Source organism: Carettochelys insculpta, chromosome 2 (genome assembly GCF_033958435.1).
Source record: "Carettochelys insculpta isolate YL-2023 chromosome 2, ASM3395843v1, whole genome shotgun sequence".
NCBI classification, from domain to species: domain Eukaryota; kingdom Metazoa; phylum Chordata; order Testudines; family Carettochelyidae; genus Carettochelys; species Carettochelys insculpta.
This window is the reverse complement of record NC_134138.1, coordinates 189,159,136-189,173,372: the sequence shown is the minus strand read 5'-3', so window position 1 is coordinate 189,173,372 and position 14,237 is coordinate 189,159,136. Positions and strand designations below refer to the sequence as shown.

The following is a 14,237-nucleotide window of genomic DNA, read 5'->3' as shown; positions in this document are numbered from 1 at the left end:
TTTTATGTTCTTAATTTTTTTTTATCCTGTTTGCACAATGAGTACAATAGCAAGTGTATTGCCTATAGGCAATTTCTTCCAACCACCCAGTTACAATTTAGTTTTATAAACAAATGTGTTGCAGTGGTAGAAAAAAACGTTGCATGTCTGAAAATTGTGGATACTTGGGGGCAATTTTTTTGTGAAAAGGGGGAAACACCGGGATAGAGAAATCTGATAATGGTGGGGATGGAGAGATGAAGCAGTCTCATGAGACTCCCAATACTCCCAATACTGTCTGCTTCTGTCTTCATTCTTGAATTGTTGCCGAGAGGTCTGAAAAGCAGCAATTGGAGAGTTGATTTTCACCACTTACATACAATAGTGACTGACACTGTAAATAGCTGAATTAGATTAGATGAAGAATAGCCTTTGTTTGTGGTATTTTGGCACTTCAGAGTCTGCCAGCTGGTCTCAGGAAATATGAAGTTTGATAATGGAAAGTAATGCAGAAAAAAGCTAACTAAACCTTATTATGTCTTGAAATAAATTCAAAATGGCTTGAGTTTTGGGGCTGAATTCAGTTTGGTATTTGTTTTATTGGACTGGTTTGTCTCATTCTTGGATTGTGCAGTTTTCTTCCTTTACACATGTCGAACATCAATCTACCTTAGGCAGAATGCATATTAAATGTTCCATTGTAATTCTAGCCATTTGAGAATTGGATTATGAGGAATTTGTATGCACCTGAAAAAATGAGTGGCTCTCACAGTATGTAATTTATACATAATTTCTGTGAGGTAGATAATGGAAACAATATGAAGAGCCAGTTTTAAAATATTACAAACATTCCAACAAGACCTGTGATTTTTCAGAGATAATTTTAGACATTTATATTTTACCTTTTTATTTTATTTTATTTTTATTTAAGAAACAAAATGCTTAGAAACAGTTTTGTTAGAAATTAAGTCAGCAAAATCTATTTAATAAAAATGTAGTAAAATGTGTTGGTCTCATTTTCCAGAAAAAAATACACTAGATAGAAAGGTAAAAATTCAGTTTGTTTTCTTTGACTTTTGACTCTGTATGGCCGCGTCTACACGTGCACGCTACTTCGAAGTAGCGGCGCCAACTTCGAAATAGCACCCGTCACGGCTACACGTGTTGGGCGCTATTTCGAAGTTGAAATCGACGTTAGGTGGCGAGATGTCGAAGTCGCTAACCCCATAAGGGGATGGGAATAGCGCCCTACTTCGAAGTTGAACGTCGAAGTAGGGCACGTGTAGACAATCTGCGTCCCGCACCATCGAAATAGCAGGGTCCGCCATGGCGGCCATCAGCTGAGGGGTTGAGAGACGCTCTCTCTCCAGCCCCTGCGGGGCTCTATGGTCACCGTGGGCAGCAGCCCTTAGCCCAGGGCTTCTGGCTGCTGCTGCGGCAGCTGGGGATCCATGCTGCATGCACAGGGTCTGCAACCAGTTGTCGGCTCTGTGGATCTTGTGTTGTTTAGTGCAACTGTGTCTGGGAGGGGCCCTTTAAGGGAGCGGCTTGCTGTTGAGTCCGCCCTGTGACTCTGTCTGCAGCTGTTCCTGCCACCCTTATTTCGATGTGTGCTACTTTGGCGTGTAGACGTTCCCTCGCAGCGCCTATTTCGATGTGGTGCTGCCCAACGTCGAAGTTGAACGTCGATGTTGCCAGCCCTGGAGGACGTGTAGACGTTATTCGTCGCTATATCGAAATAAGCTCTTTCGATGTAGCGTGCACGTGTAGACGTAGCCTATATGGCCAGTGTGATCGTTCTGTTTGTGATAAAGACAGCTCAGTAGTGACACAAAAAATGGCATCCATAAAATTATTATGGCATATCTTATTGTATTAGGTATTTACAAACTTGTTTATGCCTTTACTGAATATTAAGATCACCCTGAATATGGTAAAGTCACAGTATTTGAAAACAGTACTATATTATCTGGCTACGTCTACACAAGAGGGTTTTTCCAGCAAAACTGGACAAACAACTGTCAGTACGATAACCACCCCCTCTTCAGCTACAAAATGTAGTTTCTTTGATTGCCTTTACTTTGATTTAACGTTATACTATTTTGTTTTGTACTATGTCATTTCCAAATACAGTTACAAATGCAGAACGTTACCAGTGAGGATCTATACAGGAAGATACAGCTGAAAGAGAACCTACTGCAGAAGGTTATACAATGCAAGTTAGGGCTATTCGGGCATATTTGCAGAATGAACAACAAACAAAAAAATCAAGACCCTGGTATTTGGCATAATGGACAGTTTGAATAGGAGAGGCAGACCCCACAGAGAATAGGTAGATGATATAGTAGATTGGTGCAGAGCTAGTCTACAAAAACTCAGCCACTCTGCAGCAGACAGGGAAGGGTGGAAGGAAATAGCGAGAGAGGCATCAGACACCAACGGGAGCTGAGCTCATGGTTGTTATTGATGATCATGATGATGAAGACATCTCCCTTTGTATAAGATATCAATGTGTACTCCTTATCTCAAGAAATCATCATAAAATATTCATGTTTTAGGAAGAGACCAGATTGTGGAAGGGAATGACTGCACCACAACTAAGTGTGGGAGGGGCTGTCTGAACTCAGTGGAGAAGGACTGATCTGCTTTGTGGCTGAAGGTGTGGGGATGGTGGGGCAGGAAGGGACAAGGTCAGAGACTGCTGCAAAGAGGTGGACAGCCTGCAATTTGCAGTACTGACTCACCGCCTCAGGAATGTGAGATCTGAAAGCTATAAAGGTACAAACACTGGGTGGGGGAAAGCCTCCTTGTTATACAGTAAGCAAAGCCAGCACCCATAGTGGAAGAAAGTATCAGGCTGGGTCAGGACCTGCTGTGTGCATCATGCTAGTGGTGTATTTTTAAGGAGAGCTGGGAAGGATTTTTTCCTACACCACCATAGTGACTTTAATGGAGTGAGGTTTTTTTCACCTCCCTTACAACAAGGGTCAAGAAGGACCTTTTTAGCATAGAAAGAAAAGGCAGTAAGCCGTACATCACAACTTATTTCATAAGGTTGGGTGGAGGTTCAGTGCAAGTACTCCATAGGAAAGGCACACAGGGACCAGATAAATGGCCCAGTAAAGGACTTAAAAAGAGGTAGTGGAAAAGGGAAATGAACGGGAAGAGAGGACTCCTCTGACTGGGACAGTGGGGAATTCTCTTCCTGCCATACCATTCTCATTGCCCACCTTAACGCTACTATGAGGTGGTGAATAGAAAGGTCCAAGCCATGGGTTAGCTGGGGACATGGATGGAAAAATCAAAGGGGGCCAGATGAGCACCAGGTTATGATTTAAAGTAACGTGGATTGACCTACGCTGTACATTTTATTTGCCAGACAGTCCCAGGCATCTGTATAATAAAGTTGCAGACTGATTCAAATCCATATCAAATGTTTCCTCTCCTTCCTTTGTTGTATCTAGACAACATAGGGTTGGGTTATCAGAGCAATATATCTAGGAATAAACTAAGCCTATACTAACTTCCTTTTCTTTTCTGCTTGTGAGTGTAGAACTCCAGTGACATTTTTGAACCTTTTGCTTATTTCTTAAATGTGGATATGGCAAACCGTTGTGAAATGCATACTTGAAAATTTGTTAACTGTAAGCTCCTAATATCATTGCTATGTCAATGGTGAAATACTTGATGTACCAACTTGGAATCAAATGACCTTGATAAACTAATTGCTAATGTAAGAGACCATTTAAGTAAAGAATATTTCTACTAATGGAAAATTAACTAACAACTGGCAATACTGTGGCCATAAAGTTGTAACTTTATCAGTCCCAGGATACAGGAGAGACAAGGTGGGTGATATCTCCCAAAATCATGGAGACAATGTATGAATGACAACCACCAATTTAAATTTAAACAATTCAGAAAGAAGTATGTTTTTCTAATATCATGGAGATAGGAAGGAAAAGGATGCTGAAACGGCTCTGAAGTGAGCACCTCTCACACACATTCACCCTCTGCCACCCAGATTAAACAGCAAGTACTCACCCTGTCCAGCTCTACAAGAGAACTGCCACAGACACCTAAGAAAACCAAAAAAGACTCCAAAAAGAAACCAACCCAAGGTAGCTTCACCCTCTGCAGGGATAGGCGTGGGTGGGCGTGGGAGGGGAGTTGACGAGGGAATCAAAGTTCCACAAGTTGTAAGGCCTTAGCCAGACCAGCTGCACTGCTTGAGCATGGGACCAGCAGTGGTCCTTAACTCTATCCGTAGGATGGCTGTAGGAGCAGTACAGAGTGCCATTCCTGTTGCATGATCCAAACATCAATGAAATTTGATGTAGCACATAATTTGAGGGGCAGGTATTCCACATGTCAATGAGTGACATAGCTACCTGAAGCATAGGGTCAAGAAGCCTCTGAAATGTCTCAGTTTCCCCTCCGTCCTGATGGGCAAATGGCATTTCAGCTCCTGGTTGCAACAGTTCTTGCACTGTGAGTAACACAGATGGGAACCTTCTCCACCAAGGGCAACACAGGGGAGAGGAGTGGGATGAGAGATGGGACAGGGACCACAATTTTCCTCTCGCATTCCTCAGAATTCCTCCTCAATTGGCACTGCTATCTGAAGAAACCCCTACAAGACATGATAATGGATAGCTGAGAGGAAATTACCTAAGGAATTAGATTTTAAAACCTGTAATGATTTTATTGGAATACTGAAATGCAATTTTAACTTAAAACAATAACTTTCTCTTGTTAATCACCAGATAGTTAGACCATGTATTCTTGAAGTGGGGGCAGGAACTACAGAGATAAACATGGATTTAACTGGAGTTAATATACTTCATACTGATAAACCGACCTGTCTAAAGACAGCTCCTTAGAAAAATCCATTTAAGTAACTGATTGAAGAAAATATTTCAGTCTCAAAGGATTTTGTTAAGATTGCTAAATTGCCCATCTTTAAATTGACTGGTTATTAATAACAAACAAGATTCACCTGTCCTAAAACAAACCTATCTTGATCATTTATAGTTAAAGTGACCATCCGTCCCGTATTAGTCTCGTACTTGGGACACCAAAAGGCGTCCCTGCTTATTTTTAAAAAGGGACGAATTGTCCCATTTTTGGGCTGTCCCCTGCTGAACTTTTCTGCCAGCAGCTTTGCAAGCACAGCTGCTGGCAGGAGTCACTTCCCTGACCCTCAGGGAAGCAGGGGGAGTGTGGGCAGCTGCCACGTCCCTGCCGCTTCCCCAGAGCTCTGGAGCACTGGGAGCTGCTGCTTCTCCCCGGGCTCTGGGACAGGGCCAGCAGCTGCAGCCCCCCCTGGGCTCTGGGGCAGGGCCAGCGGCTGCCACTTTGCCGGGGCTCCTGGGGATCGTGGGCAGCTGCCACTTCCCTGGGGCTCCTGGGGAGGGCTGGTGGCTGCCACCTCCTTCCCAGCTCCCTGGGTCTTGGTGGAGCTGGTAGGAACTGCACCCTCCCCTTCCCATATCTCCCTGTCCTGTATTTTGGACAGGGAGATATGGCCACCCTATTTAAAGCCCTCTTTAGTTACCTCAGGATATCCTAAGATTGACTCTGTGCCATTTTGGTAAATTGGACCCACAAAAGGCAGGGCCTACTTTCTGAGGTAAAATCTCCCCTAAAAGCTCTCCACAGAGGGGTCATACAGAAGAGATTGTAACTGAAGTTATCAGTTTATCATTTGTGTCATGTTGTTGTAAGTTTCATTTTCCCTTCTTTAATAATAATATTGCCATTAATTAATTATTACCTTTGGTAGGCCTTAAACATGGTGTCATCTAAGTTATGTAAATAAACCTTATTAAAAAAGTGGGACTCACAGTTAGTAAAAGCTAGCCCATCATTGGTTGTTTCTCCAAATTAAATATTTTAAAAATAAAATTACATGGAACCCAGCCCTATAAAATTACCCTACATGATCATAGACAGCATTACTTCCTTTTTCATGTGTTTGCACACTTACGTGGGGGATGGTTCATATAGGTGTTTATTCCCAGAGCTTGCAATAGTATGTTACCGATAACAGCAGCAGCAAAAGTGAAAAAGAAAGGATTTGCCTAGAGAGGAGAGATGAAAGAAAAGGTGGGCTATGCATAATTTGTATTGCTGCTTTCATATCTGCCAAAGACACCCTTCTAAACATCAAGAGGGGGATGGAAAAAAATCCTTGTAATTTTTTTAAAGATGTTGTTTGTTTAACTTCCAGGGCATACAATTTAAAGGACACAATCAGAAACCTGAAGATTTTTTTTTAATCAAATTTTTTTTCACCTCACAGCCACATTTTTATACAGCTTAGTAACATCTGCCTTACACTGTAATTTATATGTAGTACTAGCGGCTATTTTAAATACAAGCTGATGGAGAAAAGGTCACACATTTTGCTACTATTAGTATAGTAGAAACAGTTAACTGTGAAAGAGTGGCATTTCCATCTCAGCACTGCATACAGAAAGTCAAATTAGACATTTATACAACATGCAACATAATCAAAATGACAATGCAAATATTCTAAATAGACCATGTTTACATTATTCTTGTGGGTAAACTATGGAAATATGCAACCTGTGCACAGGGCCAATACAAGGACTATGCACCATTTATGTCTCATTTTCAGAGCTTAAGTGGAGTTAAGAGCTTAAGTAACCCTCATGGTGGTTCCAATAAACAGGGGTGAATTTTACCTAACAAATGATTAAATCCAATCAGGCAGGTACCCATTCAGTGCTTAATGAAAAGTGCTAGGTGCCCTAAATCTCGATAGCCTTCTACACTACCCAAGGGTGCCAAGTCACAGATAGGTAGCTGTGTAAGTCTGTATCTTCACAAAACAAAAAAGCAGTCTTGTAGCACTTTAAAGACTAACGAAATTATTTATTAGGTGATGAGCTTTCGTGGGACATAAGAAGTGGATCTGTACCATGAAAGCTCATCAACTAATAAAACATTCTGTTAGTCTTTAAAGTGCTACAAGACTGCTTTTTTGTTTTGTGAGGGTGCTGAGCAGCTCTAAAGAGCTAATGAGCACTTCAAAAGATTAGGCTTCACACAGTTGGTTTATCTGAGTGTCATTCTGTCTCAATAATGGAACAGAACAGTCCTGTCACTTGTTTTTTAAAACTATACAGAAACAAAAAACAACTTAGGATCTGACAATTCTAGAGAGTTTCTGCCTCTGTGCTGATTTAGCTAGCCTGTAAAATATATTAGGTAATTATCTAAATATATATCTAGTCTTCACTAAATCCAGGTTAACTAGATGTGAAGATGATAGATGGTTTATGTATTTATTACTGGTACTGTAGTGATCAATTTGCATCACTGTTTACTAGTTCAGGTACTAATTTGGGATTACTGAATTTAGGATTGCTTAGATATCTGTGGAACCTCCTAGTTTATGAAGAAAAATGCATCAATCTGCAGTAGGTTTTTAAAGAATTTGAGTTACTGCAGTTATTGCAAGAGCCATACTAATTACAATTCTAGTATGGCAAAGATAATAAAGTGATGAAGGCCATATAATAACCCACAAAGACAGACCCAAATAGGATTTCAGATGATTATATTTGAAAAAACAATCATCCAAAAGATCAATTCAAGCTGTTGCTCATTGGATGGCAAATATGTCATTGACTGAAACATGAAACTGTCATTAAGGTAATTTAGCAGATTTCACTTGCAGGATAATTGATTTTCTAATAAAATCATAAAATGTAATGCAAAATCCAAAACCAATTAACATTATGATGAGTACAATCTTTTATTTATAAGAATATGTTTATTTCATCTGAATTGAACTTCTCAAACATCCTGATCAGTGAATAAACAATTTTTGACAGGGCTTAAGACTTTATAAGAATTGTAAAGCAGTATATGATGAAGACAAAATACAATATATTAGAATGAAAAGATGCATAACAGTTTCCGTCTTGAATGCTTGCTGTGCATACAACAGTTTAATAACACTTGAAGATTTCCATGCTGTAATGTTATTAGGAATCCCTGAAAAAAATATTTCCATTTGGTAAAAAATGTCACGGTTTTGACATCCGGTTTGATTCAAAATCAGATTGAAATGGAGAGTGCTCAAAAATCTTTTACAGACAACCAGAGAGCGCTTTCTACAAATTGGCATTTTCTGATGAAAACATGCCTCATGAAAAATTCACAACCAAATGTAAATATTACTCGAATCCATCATGAATAAAAATGTAAGTTACAAAAGAATAAAATCTAATATGCACTTGCGTACATTGTAAGTCTGCCACAATGTTTCAATCAGCTAAGATAGGCGATCAGGATCCTGCTGCTCTGGACAAAACAGAAAACCGCCATTTTCTAATACTCCAGTATTGTGTTCCATTAATGGACTGTCTGTTCTGTTCATGGGACAGAGCTGGCCTCAATATAAAAGCATGGGTACTTCCATCCAATATTTTAACTACTGCAACCATCACTATAGAAATAATTAATATTTAACAATACTACTACCAATAAATAAGCTTGTGAAACTAGAGCCGTGTCTACACGTGCACGCTACTTCGAAGTAGCGGCACTAACTTCGAAATAGCGCCCGTCACGGCTACACGCGTTGGGCGCTATTTCGAAGTTAACTTCGACATTAGGCGGCGAGACGTCGAAGTCGCTAACCCCATGAGGGGATAGGAATAGTGCCCTACTTCGACGTTCAACGTCGAAGTAGGGACCGTGTAGTTGTTGCGCGTCCCGCAATGTCGAAATTGCGGTGTCCTCCATGGCGGCCATCAGCTGAAGGGTTGACAGACGCTCTCTCCAGCCCCTCAGCTCAATGGTGGCCGCGTGGAGCGGCCCCTTAAAGGTCCCCTCCCCCTCCCTTCCTGTGCAGGAAGCTGAGGGAACGTGCAGGCGGCAGCCCAGACACGCGGCCGGCCTGCACGTCCCTCAGCCACCCAGAACAGGGCCAGCACCTGCCATGGCTGCCCGGCAACCCCCCCCAGCGCCCCCAGGGGACCCCCCCCAAGGGGAGCCAGGGCAGCCAGCCCAGCCAGGCAGGCAGCCAGGCTGGCAAGCGGCAGCGGAGCCCCTCCTGGACGGGGGCTGAGCTGCGGGACCTGCTGGGGCTCTGGAGCGAGGAGGAGGTGCTCCAGGTAATGGGGAGCAAGAGGCGGAACGCGGATGCGTTCGCTCGGCTGGCCGACGGCCTGTCTGCCCGGGGTCACCCTGCCCGCACTCCGGACCACGTCAGGAGTAAGGTGAAGGAGCTGTGGCAGGGTTACTCCCAGGCCCGGGATGCGGCCAGCCAATCTGGGGCCGCCCCCGTCACTTGCCCCTTTTACAGGGAGCTCAGGGACATCGTGGGCCCCCGGCACACCTCCTCCCCTCCGGACACCCTTGATACTTCGGCCGACGAGCCCCAGCAGGCCCTGCAGCCGGAGTCCGCCCCGGAGGTAAGCCCCGCATCCCGGGGGCCCCCCCCCGGAGCCCACCCCTGGGACATCGCGGCAGGAGGAGGAGGAGGAGGGGGGGGGGGGGCTCCTCCTCCACAGAATCCGGGCTGCAGATCCTCCTCCTGCCATCCCGGAGCAGCAGCCGGGCCTCCGCCCCCCGGGGATCTCCAGACCGTGCGAGTGGACCAACAGGTATGTACCCCCCTCTAGTGTACACCCCTGGGCTTGAGGGGCGGGGGGTAATAGATATGTGTCCAGGGCCCCCCACATGCTCACATGGCCATGGCCCCAAGGACAGGAGGGCCATGTCCCTCACAGCAGTGCATCAGCCCCTGCCCCCCCCGACCCCGCACGACAGTGCCATGCCCCATCCCTGGGGCAGGAGGGAGTGGAACCTCGAGGGGCCCCCAGGAGGAGGGGGTGGGACACCCCGCAGCAGCAGCAGCAGCAGCAGCAACAGCAGCAGCAGCAGCATGTGATGGAGTGGGGGGAGTGCAAAAGGGAGTCTCAGGCTAGATATGAGCAACAAGAGCCGAATAGCTCCCGGGGCAAAGGATGATCCTGGGGCTACAGCTGGCAGGTGACACCTCTGCCCTGAACAAAGAGGAGGGAGGAGCCGAGCTGGCTTGGAATTGGGGGGGAGGGCGGGGGCCACAGGTAGAGGATAGGGGAAGGGAGAGCTGGAAGGCAGCCAGCCTGAGGAGGGGGAAAGCTGCATCCCAGAGGGGCACCCCTTGGGGTCTTCTCCCTACGACGGGTTGGAAGGACTGTCTCTTCTGACAGCTGGTGCTGTCACTCCTGGGAGAAACTAGGCATCTGTGGCCTAAGAAACCTCTCCTGTCAGACCCTGCAGAGTGAAGTGAGAGTCGCTCCCACCAGGGGACGGGGTGCAGTGCAGGGGGACCCCTGAACCCCATCCATCACAGCAGCATCTCCCGGGGACAGGGATGGGGAACCTGCAGCACAGGGCTGGGGGGACAAAGGCCACGGCTCGGGGCCCACACTAACGCCTGTCTCCATTCTTCTTCCCCCCCTCCTCTCCTGTGTCCTGCACCTGCACCATCAGAAGGACTGGAAGAGAGTGCCGGCGAGGCATCAGTGGTCCCGGAGAGCCCTCCGGGGCCATCGCTCCAGGCAAGCCCCTTGGCCGAGGACCGACCGGCCCCACGGCGGGCTAGACGGCGGACCCCGCGCCACCACCAGCCGACGGCGACAGACCCCCAGCTGCTGGCCATCCACCGTCGGCAGCTGGAGGTCGCGGAGCAGCACCTGCAGCTGCAGGAGCGGGCGCTGGCCTGGCGCCAAGAGGCATGGGGGGCCGACATAGAGACTTTCAACCGCCTCGTGGACTACCTGGCCCTTCATGCCGCACCGGCCGCCGCAGCGCCCGACGTGCCTGCTCCACCCGCCGCACCACCAGCTGCTCCGCCCGTCGCCGTCCCGTCCGCCATCGCCCCGCCACCCACCGCCGAGGGCCGGAGCGCCGAGGGACCCCTGGAGCCAGCTGAGACTCGCCGGGCATATCTTCCGGTCCGGCCCGCCCCCAGCCAGCCCCGGACAGGGCTGCGGCCGTGGCGGGGCTCCCGGCCGCCCACGCCCAGTGCCGGACTTTAGGGGCGAGGGGCCCGGGACGTGGCCCCCCCCTTGTATGTAGTTGGGACTTATTATTTTGTGCCCCCCGTTTGCCCCGTCCCCACCATGTAAATAGTTCTCCCCTTTATCCTCCCTGGTTTTCTTTTTATTACTGAGCACACTTTTTTATTACTATTGTTTTATTTGTACATATTACTTTGGTTCCACACATGTTGCATATAGTTTGTTCTTGTTTTATATTCATAGTTAAAAAAAAAAGTTCTAAAAGAAAAAGCAGTTTAAGTTCAGCCACAAGTGCGTGCTGTCATTTGTCCAGGAAAAGTGGGAGGGGGGTGCGGTTGGGTGCTCCATGGTGTGGGCGTTGGGGCAGGGAGTGTGGTGGAGGAAGGGGCGGGCAGTGGGGGGCCTGGCAGAGTTCACCCTGCGGCCTCATCATCGAAGTGGGCCCGCAGGGCCTCCTGGACCCGGGTCCTTTCGGGGTCCACCTGCCGACTGGGGGCAGCGGATGGCTGCACATCGGCCCTGCCGGCCTCCACAGCCCAGCCCTGGAAAAAGGCCTCCCCCTTGCTCTCCACCAAATTGTGCAGGGCGCAGCAGGCACCCACAATCAGGGGGATGTTGTTGGGGCCCGCATCCAGGCGGGTGAGGAGACATCTCCAGTGTCCCTTCAGGCGGCCAAATGAGCGCTCCACTACCTGGTGCGCGTGGTTCAGGCGCTGGATGAAGCGCTCCTGGGTAGCGGAGAGATGGCCCGTGTACGGGTGCATGAGCCAGGGCCGGAGGGGGTATGCCGCATCTGCGATGACGCAGAGGGGCATGGTGGTGTCCCCCAGAGGGATCTCCCGCTGGGGGATGTAGGTCCCCGCCTCCAGCCGGCGGCACAGGCCCGAGTTCCGGAAAACCCGGGCGTCGTGGGTGCTGCCAGGCCAGCCCACATAAATGTCCTGGAAACGGCCCCGGCTGTCCACCAAGGCCTGGAGGACCACAGAATGGTAGCCCTTGCGATTGATGTAGCATCCTCCACTGTCATGCGGGGCGTGGATGGGGATGTGAGTCCCATCCAGAGCCCCGAAGCAATTGGGGAAGCCCAGGGTGGCAAAGGCTGCAATGGTGGCATCTGGGTCCCCCAGCCTCACGAGCCTGTGCAGGAGCATGGCGTTGATGGCACGCACAACCTGCAGGGAAAGCACATGGGACAGCACCAATGAGGGGTGAGCAGGGTGTGCGTGGCCCTCCCCCGCCCTCCCCTCCCCTCCTCTGCCCTGCCCTGGCCTCCCCTCCCCTCCCCTGCCCTCCTCTGCCCGGGCCCCCCTCCCCTGCCCTGCCCTCCCCCCGTGGGTTCTCTTACCTCCATGAGGACAGCCCCGACGGTGGCCTTGCCAACACCAAACTGCTGCCCCATGGATCGGTAGCTGTCGGGAGTGGCCAGCTTCCAGACAGCGATGCTGACCCGTTTCTCCACTGTGAGGGCACGCCGCATGGCAGTGTCCTGGTGCCTGAGTGCGGGGGTGAGCCACTGGCACAGCTCCATAAATGTCTGCCGGCTCATCCTGAAGTTCCTGAGCCAGCGGTCGTCGTCCCACTCCCCAAGCACCAGCCGCTCCCACCAGTCGGTGCTGGTGTGGTAGCTCCACAGCTGCCGGCATGTGAGGCAGGGGTGGGGGCGGGGTGCTGCAGGGTTGGGGTTGAGCCCTGCTGCCCTGGGGGAAGCTCCTCCTCCGCTGTAGCAAGGAGGTGCTCAGCTGCCTCCCGCATGGCATGGAGCAGGGCAAGCCCTGCTCCTGCCGGGAGGGCTGGTTGGACCTCTGGCTGCTGGTGCTGCTGCTGCTGCTGCTGCTGGGGGTCCATGACTGCGGCGCCCGGGGTCTGTGTGCCTATGGCTCCTCAGACCGCGTGCTGTGCAGGCTGAGTGTGTCTGGGAGGGGCCCTTTAAGGGAGCGGCTAGCTGTTGCCCCAGAAGCGCTAGTCCGCCCTGTGACCCTGTCTGCAGCTGTGCCTGGCATCCCTATTTCGATGTGTGCTACTTTGGCGTGTAGACGTTCCCTCGCTGCGCCTATTTCGATGTTGTGCTGCGCAACGTCGAAGTTGAACATTGACGTTGCCAGCCCTGGAGGACGTGTAGACGTGTTGCTACATTGAAATAAGCTATTTCGATGTAGGTTTCACGTGTAGACGTAGCCTAGATGCCCTTCTGGGTTTGGTGACATTTAAAATCATGGACTTTTTTTCTTCTTTTTCTTGCACACAAAAGATTCTATGACGAATGAATAAAGGAAGGAAACCAAGGCTGAAGAATAGAATCAAATCATTTTCACATTTTTGAAAAACCCCATTCAACAGGTAGGTACCACTTTGGGGCATTGATTATATTTCTGTCTTGCAGCATCCTTTCCTGTGAGTACCAGAGCACAATAAACTTCTGCCTCAGATGGTCATACCTATTATTTCCTTTGCAGTGTGGTGCATTTGCCACCCAATGGATAACAAAGGTAAGACTGAAGCTTAAAGCCAGCCATTTTGCACTACAGGCAGACAGAACCTGGTTTCTAGACACAAAGAAGAACTTGCTGTAGTACAGGGTATTGGACAGACATCCATCACATGATAAGAAAGGCTATCAGTACTAGAGGTGACATAATTGCTATTCACAAGCTCCTGCAATGACATCCTACTTCCCGGGGGCCAGTAACAATTGTCTCATAACATAAGTCCACAGATCACATATATCCTGTTGCAGAAACCATGGATTTCATCAGCCAACAGACACTGATAACAAACACCAAGCATGCTGAGATAAATCAAACTAGTGGAACAAAAATCCCAAATGACATAAAACGTAACCCACATTAGCGGTGAGCAGGAGGAGTAGCCATAGGTGGATCATCTATAACACACAACCAGATCTGTCATAAACCTCTCTCACACATTTCAGTTAAGTTGATAAAGAAATGGATATTGTGCTAACTTCTATGATCTTATGTTATAATTCACCTCTCTTTTGATGCTTACCATGGTAGCTGAAGTACTCCTCCACCTGAGCATGCATGCACCCACACAAACAACCTGATGCCATATTAACATACAAAACACACACAAATTAGTTTTTGTACTCAGATCAATGCAAGCAATACAAAATATGTACATAGTGATCATTCAGCTTCTAGGAAATTATTTTCTGCTCCCCACAAATCATCTCACAGCAGCCAAACATCT

At 48.2% G+C, this 14,237-nt stretch overlaps 1 protein-coding gene across 6 annotated transcripts in view; it reads right to left on the bottom strand.

The window, feature by feature from the left end:
• The window catches only part of PDE1C (phosphodiesterase 1C), a 329,257-nt gene that overhangs the window by 285,342 nt on the left and 29,678 nt on the right, over positions 1–14,237 (bottom strand). The window contains exon 1 of one of the 6 annotated variants that reach the window (XM_074988158.1): positions 4,371–4,402. The exons of the other annotated variants lie outside the window; for them this stretch is intronic. The gene's annotated coding sequence lies outside the window, so the exon portion shown is untranslated. Of the gene's footprint in view, positions 1–4,370; positions 4,403–14,237 lie in introns of those variants that run through there. 6 annotated transcript variants of the gene reach the window in all.